Consider the following 13,903-nt stretch of genomic DNA (forward strand, 5'->3'; position numbering starts at 1 on the left):
CGACAGACGACGCACACTGCTGTGTCTGTCTTCTTGGTCCATCCTCGTCAGGGTCAGTTTACCACAACTGACACAAAGTGGTCGTACTGTGACAAATGGTTTTTGGACATCACGTGTCCTCATGATGTTGTTCAGTCAGAGTCCACCTAGATTACAAATGTTTACACACAAACCCGCTCACCGAGGTCAAACACACACACACACAAACGCCACCTCTCATTACAGACACACATTCAGTTGTCTCCTATTCCCACAACACACACACAGTTGTTCCCCTGATTCCCACAGGAAACAGCACAACACAAAAACGCTCACGTCTGGTTCAGTCGTTTGTCCATCACAGCCAGCGTTGCACCTTCGCACACACACGGTCGTACCCACAATGCCGCTCGTCCCTCTAACAGCCTTAAGTGTCCCTCCCTCTCTCTTCACTGTGCTAATAGGAACCAATTAGTCCCCATTGTCCCTTTCCCCAATAAAAGAGCATTATGGGAATTCCCTCTACTTAACACCTTTCCTTTTCCAAACAGGCACCCAATTAGACGCCTAAAGGACAAAGAGACAGAGGACAAGTGGGGCCTCAAGGGGGCGGAGACGGAGGACGATGGGGTGAGGTGTGTGTGGAGATGGTGAAAGTCCCTCAGTTCAGAGACAAGCTGAACACACGGTCGGAGGCACAAATAAATAAAAAAAAAACACGTTAGTCTAAGATTTTTCTTCTCCAAACAAGAGATAAAATATCACCAGAGCAATAATGAGGATTAATAATGGACCAAACTTCAGACAGTGTCCAGCTTGTTCCTGGGTTTGAGGCCCCTGGAGAGACTCGCATGAAGGAACTCACATCGTCAGGAGCTACGCCGCCCACAGCCCTCAACCATGGCTCCGTCCTGGTCCCAAACGCCTGCTCTCATGGGCCAGAGGGTGCAGGTTAAAGCCACACACACCCAATGATGGAATTCAAGCAACTTGGATCAGCCTGGGCTTTCAATGAGGGTCTTCACAAAAAGGTCACACAAGCTTTTCCACCATCAGATCTTTCCCATGCTTGTTAGTGAAGATAGTCAGCGGTGAATGAATGAATCTGCTCTTAATTGTAATAGTCAGCCCCGAACAGGCATTTCTACAGAGCACACAACATTTAACTCTCTCACGAGGCTTCGGTACGTACGCACACACACACACACACACACACACACACACACACACACACACACACACACACACACAGGCCAGGATGGTTTTCCCATGACAGCATGGGAATTCCTCCGCTCTGGAGTCACTGCTCAGTGTGTGGTGTTTAAACAGCCAGGGGGCTGGCCCTGAAGTGGCCGCTCTCTGGAGAGACGCTGTCTGCTTTGTTCCTTTAATCTACACACAGGGGTTAGCTTGGGTGAGTGTGCTGCTTCTGTCTCTGCCTCGGTGCTCTAACAGACACAGGCCTACGCTGTTTATTGGCTCTCTGTGGAGGAAGGCTGCTCAGCCTCGCCTGGAGTCAGACTGGAGGAGCATCCACCGTGCATCTTCTGTTGTTGGCCTAATGAGATAATAGTGGCGCTACCTTCAAAAGGAAACACATCCGCGCCGTTTATGTCTGATTATTACTCCAGCTGTGTTACTTTAATCTTCTTACTCAGGGGAACAGAGAGAATCTCCTGAGATTCAGCGCAGGTTCAAAGTATTGGAATAAGACTTGTTCTCCTGCTCTTGGAGGCCTTGAAGGCGAGCGTGCTCAGAGCTGATCCAGCAGCTCTGCCTCGTCTCCACTGTACTTCCACAGCAGCAGCCATTATTCATCATTTACAGTAAAAAGCAAGTGAGCCCATTAATAACACACCGGCTTTATAAAGCGGGTGACAGAGAGGGCCGTGCACGGCCAGCTCTGCTCCGCCGGCCCTGTCTGCAGCGTGCACGTGTCTCCAGAGGAAATGCCAGAGGTGCTGAGAGATGGAAAGTCTCGCTGCCACTTCGTTTCAACCCCTGGGCCCATCTCAACCAGTCGCTGTTACTGCAGACGCACCAGTTTCAGCTCTGGTTCATCTGTTTTATCTGTTATAACGACGCAAGAACAAAAAGACAACAAAATAATTCAAAGGTCCAGCCTGAATACTTGGAAAACAAACAAAGTGCTCAGGTATTCAGTGAGCCCCAAACCCGATCGAACCTACCACGCTCCCCTCCATAGGAACAAACCAGAATCCAGCACAGCTTCAGCTCAGGTCTGCAGCTGATGGTGTAACTGTGCACCAGTAACTGAGAGTTCATTTCTCCAGTCTGACCAGTAAGTGTGACAGCAGCGAAGGCTCATCATCATGTCCAGCCTGCAGCACTCAATGAGATTTACCCTGAGAGAGGGCGAGCAAGGTAGAGCTCCACAGGAGAGAGAGCATGGATTAAGGCTTCCCAGTGGAATTTCCACTCATTTTCCCTGTGGAGCAAAGCAGAGATGGAGCGAGGCTTCGTTTCTTATCTCTCCATCTGACGCCAGAGACAGTCGCTCTCTCTGTCCGTCCTCCTCGCTCTCTCCCGCTCTTTCCTTCTACCTCAGTCCTTCCGTCATGCTCTCTGTTCACAGATAATCATACATCCCTGAGCAGCATCTTTCTCTATTTGTTGCTCAGTGCACCCTGCTGTGTGAGGCACATACAAGAGGAACCCGGTGACGTTACCTGGAGTTCAAGAAAGCTGAACTTGTGCAAATGTGCTGGCACAAATTTAGCAAGAGCCAATAACGATCCAGCAGAAACAAAAAGATGTTTTAAACCCGAAGGAGGAGAAGAATTTACGGTTTTCAAAGAATGGATTACTTAAAGTGCACACATCAACAATGCTGATCACGAAGCTGTGATCAGCACCGAATCACAACACAGACATCACACCACACACCACAGAAATCACACCAGACATCACACCACAGACTCACATTACAGACATCACACACCAGACATCACTACAGAATCACAACACAGACTCACTCCAGACATCGCACCACAGACACGCTCAGTCATTCAGGATGTACACGCAGCTACAGGCGCGCGCACACACACACACACACAAACACACGCACGCACAGACACACACACACTGTTGCAGACATATGTTCTGGATACAATAGAGGACAAATGCAGTGAGTCGTAATAAACACGCTAGCATATGTGTGTGTGTGTGTGTGTGTGTGTGTGTGTGTGTGTGTGTGTGTGTGTGTGTGTGTGTGCGCACGCCAGGGGCTACAGCTGCTATCAGAGCTAAGACGATTACCACACGTCATTTGTCATCTGGATGGTGGCAACATATAGCTCCACATTTAATTTAGCACGCAGCCATCACACGCTGGGGGCGGAGTGTGTGTCTGTGTGTGTTCCATTGACCCATATACACAAAGCCCTGAAGGAAGGAGACACAGAGACACAGAGAAAGGCAGAGAGTAATTGAAAGAGAATGACAGGAAGGAAGAGAGTGTGTGTGTGTGTGTGTGTGTGTGTGTGTGTGTGTGTGTGTGTGTGTGTGTGTGTGTGTGTGTGTGTGTGTGTATCAGAATGAACATTCATTGCCTCAGTACACAACGTGACAGATGCCAGCACACACAGACACACACAGACCATCTCCTCAGCTGAAACAATAAAAGCCTTCACAGATCTAACATACGTCTGTGGTTTATTGATTGATTTCTCTTTAATTTTCCTTTCATTTTCTGTTCTATTGTTGTTGTTATGCTGTTTTGCTGCTTCTTCATTGGCCTTTAAACTCAGAGGGGCTGGTGAAGATGGAGGGTCGATGGTCATATAACAGGTTTATGCTTGTATGTTGCCACACTGGACATAAACATTAAACTGGGCTGAATTCTGTGCATTAACGTTGAGATTCACGGCCCATGGACAGATTCTGAATGTGAGCGATGAAGATTTCAACAGGCGTGTCCTCAGAGCCTGCACAGTGAGCAGCATCGATCGCAGACACCAGGGGTTCCTTCAATAAGTTATTAAGAATTAAAAATTGACAGGTGAAGCTGATCAGACGAGGTTTTAGAGTCCAGCTGCTCGTCTCTGCCTCTCTGCTACGATGTGCATTTAATGAAGTCCAGTGGATCAGTTATGCGTGTAAGCAGTGAACACACACACTTACTGTATGTCATATCATCATATGTGGATTTCTAGTGTGTGTGCGCTTTGCTGACGTGGACGAGCAGAAACGTTCTTTAGTAACAGCAGGACGACGGCTAAACTGAGTGTGAGCTGCACAGAGACGGAGAGAGGACATCTCTGCGCACAATCTCCACGATCCATCACTCTGAGACAACCAGTTATACAGTGTGTCCAGATTAGGACCGGGTGCAAGTCCATCCGCAGTCACACTAAACACCATTCATCACGACAGCAAAGACACTGTTGGGGGTGGGGGGCATCGACAGAGGAGGCACCTTAGCCAAAGCAGGGAGAAGCATGGAGCCCAGCGTGTGGAGCGATGCATGGATGGAGGGATGCATGGAGCCCGGCGGGTGGAGCCCAGGATGGAGGGATGCGTGGATGGAGGGATGCGTGGATAGAGCGATGCATGAGTGGAGCGATGCATGGATAGAGCGATGCATGAGTGGAGCGATGCATGGATAGAGCGATGCATGGATAGAGCGATGCATGGTTGGAGGGATGCGTGGAGTCTGGCGCGTGGAGCCCAGAATGGAGGGATGCAGGGAGGAGAAATCTAAGGCAGCAGCCCAGTTCCCCTCCTTCTAATGAGCTTCACAACTTAACAAACTCATCCCTGTGTTTCCACTCCAACTCTCAGCTCTGCACTCGTCCTCCTCCTGCTTGATATGGTAAACAGGAGGAGGCCCGGCGCTCCTCACAGACGCCTTTGAAGTCATGTGAGGAGCAGATTACGGAGCGGAGCGCACCAGCCAGAGTCCGCCTTTGACCCTCTTACATCTCATTTTATGATTTTACTTCATTTGATACCTTGATTAGACTTTAAAGACGAGGACCATCCTCTGTGAGGCAGAAAGCGCTGAGATTCAGACCGGAGCAAGCGCGTGTACGAGGCCAGGGCCATGTAGTTATTTTATGCATTAATGAAACTAAGGTTAGAATCCATTGTTACAGGTAGAGATAAGCAGTACTGCATTAATAAATCAACTACTCCAGCAATCATGATGCAGGATGTACAAGTACAAATACTATCTACACCAGTAAATTGTCAATAAAGGTCAGATTTAAATTTGGGTTCATTCTGCATGAAGGAGCAGGCGCATCTAGAACTGAAACAAGAATGACTTCAGACAGAGAGGAGGATGGAAAGACAAACGGAGCCAGGAGGAAGAGAGGAAGAGGAAATCCCGTGTAATGCGTCCGACTTTTGTTTCTAAATGAAAAAAGAGCACATGTGAGAAGAACATGCACGCTGCAGTGCACGTGCACACACACGGTCAACTCTGCACGTCGGCCAAGAAGCAGATGGGCTCATCTGCTGAGCTGCGTGCGAACTGGCAAACACTGACACAAGACGACGAGATGGAAGCGCTTGTCATAAACAGCAGCACCAAACGTAAACGCGTCCTGCTGCCGTGCATTACAGCTGCTCCTCACACAGAGGTTCAGCTCAGCTCAGCTCAGCTCAACGAGGCCTGAGGGTCCTGGTGGACGCTGATCAGCTCCAACCCACAGCTACAGGAAGCGTCTGCCTGAGTCCTGCTGCCGCGATGCTGTCCGTCATCTGAGCGCTGGAAACAACGGCTTCTTCATCCTGAAGCGCAGCTGATATTTACACCCACACTTAATGTAGCAGCTGAGTGTGTGTGTGTGTGTGTGTGGGGTGCTGCAGGAAGTGGATCAGCCCATCACCGCCTTCACACTCCACGGCGCAGACAGCCTCTGGCCTCAGCAGCTCTCAGCCTCACTGCTGCAGTGCTTCGACTGCAGAGCTCTGACTTACACACGTTTAAAACATAATGTTTCTTTCATGTCCTCGTTTGAATTATTATGTTTTTTTGAAAGTGGTTTGTGCTTGAGCTAACGCAGCTGGTGCCAAGCGTCACTCAGCGGCCGAGCTGCCAGAAAAAACACATCGCTCACGTGTGTCTGACTTTCTCCTCGCCTGCAGCGCTGAGCGCTCACCCAGCCCTGCCCAACAATAAGCAGGGAATAATCAGTCACATGCAGCCAGAGTCTCCAGAAGAAGAGTAGACTTTACCACAAGTGAGACTCAGAACTGTGAGGAAAAACAAGGAAAAGCCAGCTGGAAAGGAAAGATGGTGTCAGAGAGGTCAGAAAGGAGCAGACAGAAATAAAAGATGAGCCAACGTGAAGAGAAGACGAAGGAGAGACCGGAGGACGGCAAAGGAGCAGGAGTCAGCTGGACCAGTGAAGGAGGGGAGGAAGAGGAGGCCGCGATGAAGAGCAGAGTATTTAAATGCGAGCCAGTGTTAATGAGTTTGGTCAGAGTGTGGAACAGTCCTTTTAAAGCTGCTATCATTCTCATTAATGTAGTGAATGAGCCGCTGATAGCTGTCATGGACCTCACACTCCAATTAACAACAATATACACACCTATAGGGAGGCGTGTGCACGAGGAGGACGCGCATGTGCACGTGCACGCACGCACACACGCAGGAACAAATGCACGCACACACACAAACCCCCATGAGGTGCGTGTACGGAGGCAGCGTGCAGTGTGCGTGCGTATAATCTACATGTCTATGTGCTGCTGTGCACGTGTGTGTGCACGTGTGTTGTGATTTACAGAGAAAGAAAAAAAACTTTCTTGCAATTTACACTTTCAGCATTTCTGTTTTGCAGCGAGCGGCGCTAAGCTGCGAGATAGAAATGCTAATTCACCGCCGCAGCTGAAAAATTAATGGAATCTTCCTTTAATTTGTCCGAACGGAGGAAACAATATGCAGCCGGGACACGGAGCGTGTGACAGAGGAAATGGAGACGAAGCCAAATCAAAAGTTTACTTCTCAAAACAACCTGCCGCTGCAGTCTTAGCAGGCAGCTGCTGTACTTAAACATGACTGCTTGATTCACGGCAGCAGAGCACTGACGGCTAATGACAGACAGCCCGACCTCACACTCTGCTCACACGTCCGTCCATTCACTCAGAGACTCCAGCGCCGCCTGTTTAAACGCCTGAAGGAATGAACGCAGGCGATGAGTGGCTTCCCTCCAGCTCCAGCCACACGGCAGATACGCTGCCTGCGTGGAGGCTGCTGCTGCGCTGGGGCCTGAAGCCTAATCGTGCTCGGAAAGCAGTTTTCATCAACAGAAAGACATCAGCTCCAAGTTCAGGAGCTTCACAAGCATTCACTGTTTTATTCGTGAGACAAGTCCAGATGTTCTGGGATGTTCTGAGCGTTTAACATGTTTCTAGCAGGTCGTGGTCCGTTCATGTGGAGCTGCAGTTTAACAAGGTGTCACTAATGAGCAAGCTCTGAATCACAGAGGAAGCAAAGGATGCGTAAGATGTTACCAGTTACAGTTGTTCGTAGGAACCGCTGCTGAAACGTGTCCCCAGCTCAGATGATCATCGATAAAAGCTGATGAGCGCTGAGCTTTAGCAGTTCTCCTCAGTGCTTCCTGACGTCTGTCCATAGAGTAAAAACCGAGGCCACCAGTGGAACAACAGCCGATGTTCTGCTGCTCCCACTCCCCTTTACAGCTTCCTCTGTCCCTTTGGTTGAACAGAGTTTGACTGTGTGGCTAACCGGGTCCAGCTGACTGGGTGGCTAACTGGGTGGCTAACTGGGTCCAGCTAACTGGGTGGCTAACTGGGTGGCTAACTGGGTCCAGCTGACTGGGTGGCTAACTGGGTGGCTAACCGGGTCCAGCTGACTGGGTGGCTAACTGGGTGGCTAACTGGGTGGCTAACTGGGTCCAGCTGACTGGGTGGCTAACTGGGTGGCTAACCGGGTCCAGCTGACTGGGTGGCTAACTGGGTGGCTAACTGTGTGGCTAACTGGGTCCAGCTGACTGGGTGGCTAACTGTGTGGCTAACCGGGTCCAGCTGACTGTGTGGCTAACTGGGTCCAGCTGACTGGGTGGCTAACTGGGTGGCTAACTGGGTCCAGCTGACTAGGGGGGCTAACTGGGTGGCTAACTGGGTCCAGCTGACTGGGGGGCTAACTGGGTGGCTAACTGGGTCCAGCTGACTGTGTGGCTAACTGGGTGGATGACTGTGTGGCTAACTGGGTCCAGCTGACTGGGTGGCTAACTGGGTGGCTAACTGGGTCCAGCTGACTGGGTGGCTAACTGTGTGGCTAACTGGGTCCAGCTGACTGCGTGGCTAACCGGGTCCAGCTGACTGCGTGGCTAACCGGGTCCAGCTAACACAGGGGCCGGTGCCAGGCTGATGGACGACCAGCGGTCAGACCCTCTTTAGCAGCTCTCAGCTGATCCAGCATCACAAAATCTGATAGGCTGCTTATCGTAACCAATCACTGAACAACATGACCAGTCATCAACTGCAACTCACAGACTACTGCCACCTGCAGGGTGGAGGGTAGGACGAAGCAAATGGAGTCGTTGGAGAACAAACTTGAAACATTACAAATGTACAGATTTGAATACATTTCCACTTGTGTAGGATTGAATGCAAGACTTCAAGATGAGGCGGTGGTCGAACATCTACATAAGGTCACACAGACAGAATACGGATTCACAGCAGCTGTGTGTACATCAATATGTGCAGGTTAACGATGTGTGTGTGTGTGTGTGTGTGTGTATGTGTGTGTGTGTGTGTGTGTGTGTGTGTGTGTATGTGTGTGCTTGCTTGCGTGTGTGTGTGTGTGTGTGTATGCGTGCTTGTATGTGCATGTGTGTGTGTTGGTGGGCGTGTATGTGTGTGTGTATGCGTGCTTGTATGTGCATGTGTGTGTGTTGGTGGGCGTGTATATGTGTGCGTGTGTGTGTGTGTGCGTGCTTGTATGTGCATGTGTGTGTGTTTGTGGGCGTGTGTGTGTGTGTGTATGCGTGCTTGTATGTGCATGTGTGTGTGTTGGTGGGCGTGTATGTGTGCGTGTGTGTGTGTGTGCGTGCTTGTATGTGCATGTGTGTGTGTTTGTGGGCGTGTGTGTGTGTGTGTATGCGTGCTTGTATGTGCATGTGTGTGTGTTGGTAGGCGTGTATGTGTGCGTGTGTGTGTGCGTGAGTGTTGGAGGGCAGAAGTCAAGCGGGTGAATAAGTACACACATCAATAACCAGAGGACGCGGCCTGAAAGAACACACACCAGATCCATCATGGATGCGAAGCACCGACAATAACGACAGCGGGTGAAGTTAGACTGAAGCGAAGGCGTCTAAAGGTTAAACATTTAAATGATCTGTAGCATCATCGAGTCAGCGGCCGAACAGCAGCTCCTCTTTTACTCGACACAGGACCGTGCGTCGCTCAGACGGTGTGATGTTTGACTTTGTACTGAGCCCAGAGAGGAGGCAGAGCAGGAGACGGCGGCTCGTAGCGATGACACTGGAACATGAAGGACGATCACAGGCCACAGGTTAGAGACGTGCATGCGCTTTGTTGTTGGAACTATTTCCTGTGGAGGAGTGATACACATCTGTCTCCAGCAGCCAGCAGTGTGTCCTTCCATTTTCTATATTCACTTATTTTCTCTTGTCCACCTTGGTCCTTCCCCTCCTCCCTCCCCCTCACACAGAATAATCAATAGTAATTTCACCCTGGGGTCTGCTACCGGGCTGCAGGGGCAAACAGGCGACCGCACCGGGGCAGAGAGGAGACGGGAGGAGGTAATGAGAGCGAGGAGAGGAGATGAGGCGGAGGGGGGGGGGTGCCTCCTTCACAGGACCAACACAAGCACATCAACAAACAGAGGACGAGCGAGTGCTGTGGTGAATAAGAGAGATTGGGTTCGACATCTGTCCTCGAACACGCACAGTCACAACCTCCAACATTAAACAGTCTGATTCTGCTGCACACATTATCTACCTGGGTTTACTGCTCAGTGACAGAAGGAAGCATGATGCATAACATAACGGTAATAGTGGCTTTATTCTACTGCTTTATGACAAACAGCCAACAAGCATGCTGACGAGAGAGGTGAAGGGTTAAACACACGAGTGGAATCAGAAGAAGAAACGTCTGAATTAAAACAAAGGAATTAAGCAAGAAAAGGAGAAGAGCAATATTCCAACAGTGGGAAGGAGAAAGAGCTGTGTGTGTGTTTAGCCAATCTGAGGTGAAGCATAATTGAAGTGTGTGTTTTCAAGGACAGGTAGATATTGGTGCTGTGGTGGGAAGCGCTGAGTCAGCAGGTCTGAGTTGATTACATCCTCTGTCAACGAGGGGAGAAGAGCAAGATACAGGGAAGAGGGGGGGAGGAGGAGGCGGCATGAAGGAGCAGGGAGGAGAGAGACGCTGCTTCGAGCTTTAAAGCTGCCACGTTTCTAATAATCACCTTAACAAAAGACGTAGGAAAGGCGCGAAACGATGAAGCACCCACAATCCGCGCGGTCCCTGAACGCCTCGGCTGCTGCACCTGCTAACAGGTGGCTGTTTGTCAGTGAAGGCGCCGCTTGAAGGCCGGTAGCTTCTGTCAGTGAGCCGTCAGTGCCGCTGCTAGCGCGCTAACACGCTAACGCCCCGCCGTGCGCAGCAACATTTGAATTTTCATCCATTTGAGTGAGTCCGTGTCAGAGAAATTTACACGTTGTTATTTGGCAACGAACTGCTGCTCCGTCGCTGGACGAAGACGTTTCCTGAGCATTTTCTTCCCAAAGACTAAATGTAAATTCAGTTTGAAAGCAAAAGCAATTTCCATCAGAGGACGCGTTCTCCGCCCCTGATAACCGTGTTTACATGCATGTCTGGACAAAACCAATCTGGCCCAATCACAGAGGGAGGCGCGCGTTAGAAACACAGCTCGGTTTCCTAACAACACGTCAGGATCCGGCCGAGCTGGAAAACTCACAGCTTCACAGAAACCACCAAACCACCAACACGCTGCCAAAACCCCAGAGCGGCTCCTCTTCCTCCGCCTGGGTCTCTCGCTCATCAGAGTGGGGTAATGGGGCATTTTATTGTGTTATTCTACCCCTGAGGAGGACGGGGGGAGGGGGGGGGCGCTGCAGACAAAGCCAACTTTGTGCTTTGTGGTTTTTCAGTTGTTTCTGAAAGTTGGCCAACTCCAGCAGCAGCAGCAGCTCCCTCTCCCCCACAGTCTGCCTCCTCGCTCCCACTCCCCCTCTCTGTTCTGCATTTTCTCACCAGAGTGTCTGAAGTGATGCAACTCCATCACTGTTGAATCACAGAAGAGCACCTTGTCTTCCCAGTTATGCCTCTAAGAAGAATAAAAGGTAACGGCAGCGGTTTAATCATTGTTACAGTTGCTGCCGCCTCAGAGCCTCTGAATCACAACGTTCTGTCAGTCCTTCACACAAACTCGCTGTGAAAGTGAAAATTGCTGCTGAATGCTTTGGTAATGCGTTGTTCCCACCCGCCTGGCTCCTGTGGGACGGCTAACCAAGCAGCCCTCCAGGCTTGAAGAGGCTCTTCTCCAGCCTGCGGATGGCTTCGATTCACCTCTACAGGCGCCCGCTGCTCAGCCAATCAGTCGATGAGCGATTCCCCCTCACACCATCTCTGTCAGTCTCTCGTCCTCAGCCGCTCACTGATGCCTTTACTTACTACCGGCTTCTCGTCTACATCAATGCATGGCTCTCCTTCTTCCTCTTTGACTGATTCCGCATCAGCGTTGGATCAAACTGCTCCATGTGCACGAGGATTCAAAGTAAGACGTCTCAAACAGGATGGAGCTCTACATGTTAAATGTTATCCAACTGTTGCCTCTTTGTGTCTGAACTGAATCCAGCATCTCCTTCTGTCTGTGTAATAACCCTGTTCTTCGGATATTTCACCTCAGCGGCACCGTCCTCCTCCTCCTCTGCCTCTGGTTTCCTCCTCTCCATCATCATCTCTCCCTCCAGAGCCGCTGTAGTGTACTGATAGTGGGAGCACTTGTGCAGTCAGCTATGAAGTCTGTCCTCCTCCTCCCCCACTTCCTCTCTCTCTACCTGGAAATTAATTTGGTCTCCTGCAGATAGCTATCACTACTGAAATGCCCCCAGAAATAGATCCACCATCAGCAGCTGAGCCGAAGCGACAGCCTTCAGCACAAACACACGAGCGGAGCTGGACGGACGCGTCCCACTTCACCTACGACCGCAGCAGCCGTGACTTGTTGCATCCAACTGTAAACGTTACGCGATCGCAAGGTCAAAACTCCTGTTGTCATGGCAACAAATTGACTGACTGCCATCAAATAAACAAGGTCTTGAATTTACATGCGCCAACGCCTGAGCTGGTCTCCACGTACGCCACAGGCTCCAACCCCTGGACTCAAGGACGGCCTTCAGCCTCCGCTGGCATTTCATGCAAAGACTTCACTCATTCCTCATTTTGCGGTTCCCACTCACAAACTGTTTTGTGTCCTCACACAGACACAATCAGGTAGATTGATGATAAGCTGAATGAATCCATCAAACACCGACTGAACCCAGATCTGAACCACGCCTGGCGAGGAGCGCTGCTTTAGCGGCCGCAGACAGATAACTGGGATGGGTTTTTTGTTTGTCTGTTTGTTCTGAGGAACAAGGTTCAGGTGAAACTGTCCGTCCAGGGAAATTATTTATGAGAAATACAACAGGTGACTTCTTACACTGGCGCAAAGGTTTTCTCTTTCAGGTTTCCTACTACATGAGCTGCCAGCTGCGCTGCAACATCACCCAACACCATTAGAATCATTTTGATACTTAATCTAAAGCGAAGCCTCTGGAGCCCAGACTCCTTCAGGAGACAGAACGTGGCTTTGACGGAGCATAAGAGCTGCAAAGTCAGACTGCTTCATCCTCAGCAGGTGAGCGATGAGGCCGAGGGGGCCTCCGACCATCAGCCTCAGCGCCTCCTGGGTGAATACGTGAAGGCAGTGGAATGTAATTTCCCTTCCATACATTTGACCTTTGTCATTCTGCCACCTCACATATGCAAAGAAGCAGCTGTGACTGTGCTGCTGCTCTGACCTGAGCCACAGTCGTCTCTCCACCTTCACATCAGTGAGAGGGAGGAAACGCTCCCAGCGATCAGCTTCGATGCATTACTGGATTCTTGCTGAGGTCGAGCTCAAATACAGATGCTGAGACTAAACAACAAAAATTCATCCAACATTAAATACAAGGTGGAGGCTAGAACGTATCATCGTTTACGCAGACGTGTGGTGCAATTTAAACATTCATGTAGACGCATCAACCTGTAAACTGAAGTCACGATACAGCCACATTCTAGGATCAGCAACAGGCTGATGATGTGAGACGTCTTCATCCATTCTCTACCACGTAGGGGTCGCGGGGGTGCTGGAGCCAAGCGAGAGGCAGGGTTCACCCTGGACAACGCAGGCCATGAGACTTTAAGATTATCAGTACTTGTCTTAAAATATCAAGTAAAGTTCTGTGTATTCAGAAAATAACATGACATCTAGTTAAGGAAGAACAGACGGAAACATATCGTCACACTACACAAGGTAAATGTCCAATGTCAACAACATGAAGCAACACGGCAGCTTCCATCCGTTGAACAGACGCCTCATTATTCTATAACGCAATGACAGCACAGAGCAGCACTGGACTCAACGTCGCTGCCATTAAAGCTTCAACACAACATGACAGATTCATCTTTTATTTATATAAGTCTGATATAAAGTACGCTGTGAATGTGTTCAGCAAACTAAAGAAGTCAATACAGCATCACAGGAGTAAAACAGCTCACTGCAGAATCAGAGAACCACACACACACACTACTATCACATCATTCACGAGAGGTAACACACACACACACACACAGTCAACAGGTGTACAGAACATTCCCACTGAGGATGCGTCCACACACCAAAGCTGTAGCAGAC

At 50.0% G+C, this 13,903-nt stretch overlaps 1 protein-coding gene across 5 annotated transcripts in view; it reads right to left on the reverse strand.

Annotated features, from left to right (window-relative positions):
* Positions 1–13,903, reverse strand: part of LOC114847951 (neuronal PAS domain-containing protein 3) — a 153,755-nt gene that overhangs the window by 131,137 nt on the left and 8,715 nt on the right. The window lies entirely within an intron of this gene.

The sequence above is a fragment of the Betta splendens genome, chromosome 22 (assembly GCF_900634795.4).
Source record: "Betta splendens chromosome 22, fBetSpl5.4, whole genome shotgun sequence".
Taxonomy (NCBI): domain Eukaryota; kingdom Metazoa; phylum Chordata; class Actinopteri; order Anabantiformes; family Osphronemidae; genus Betta; species Betta splendens.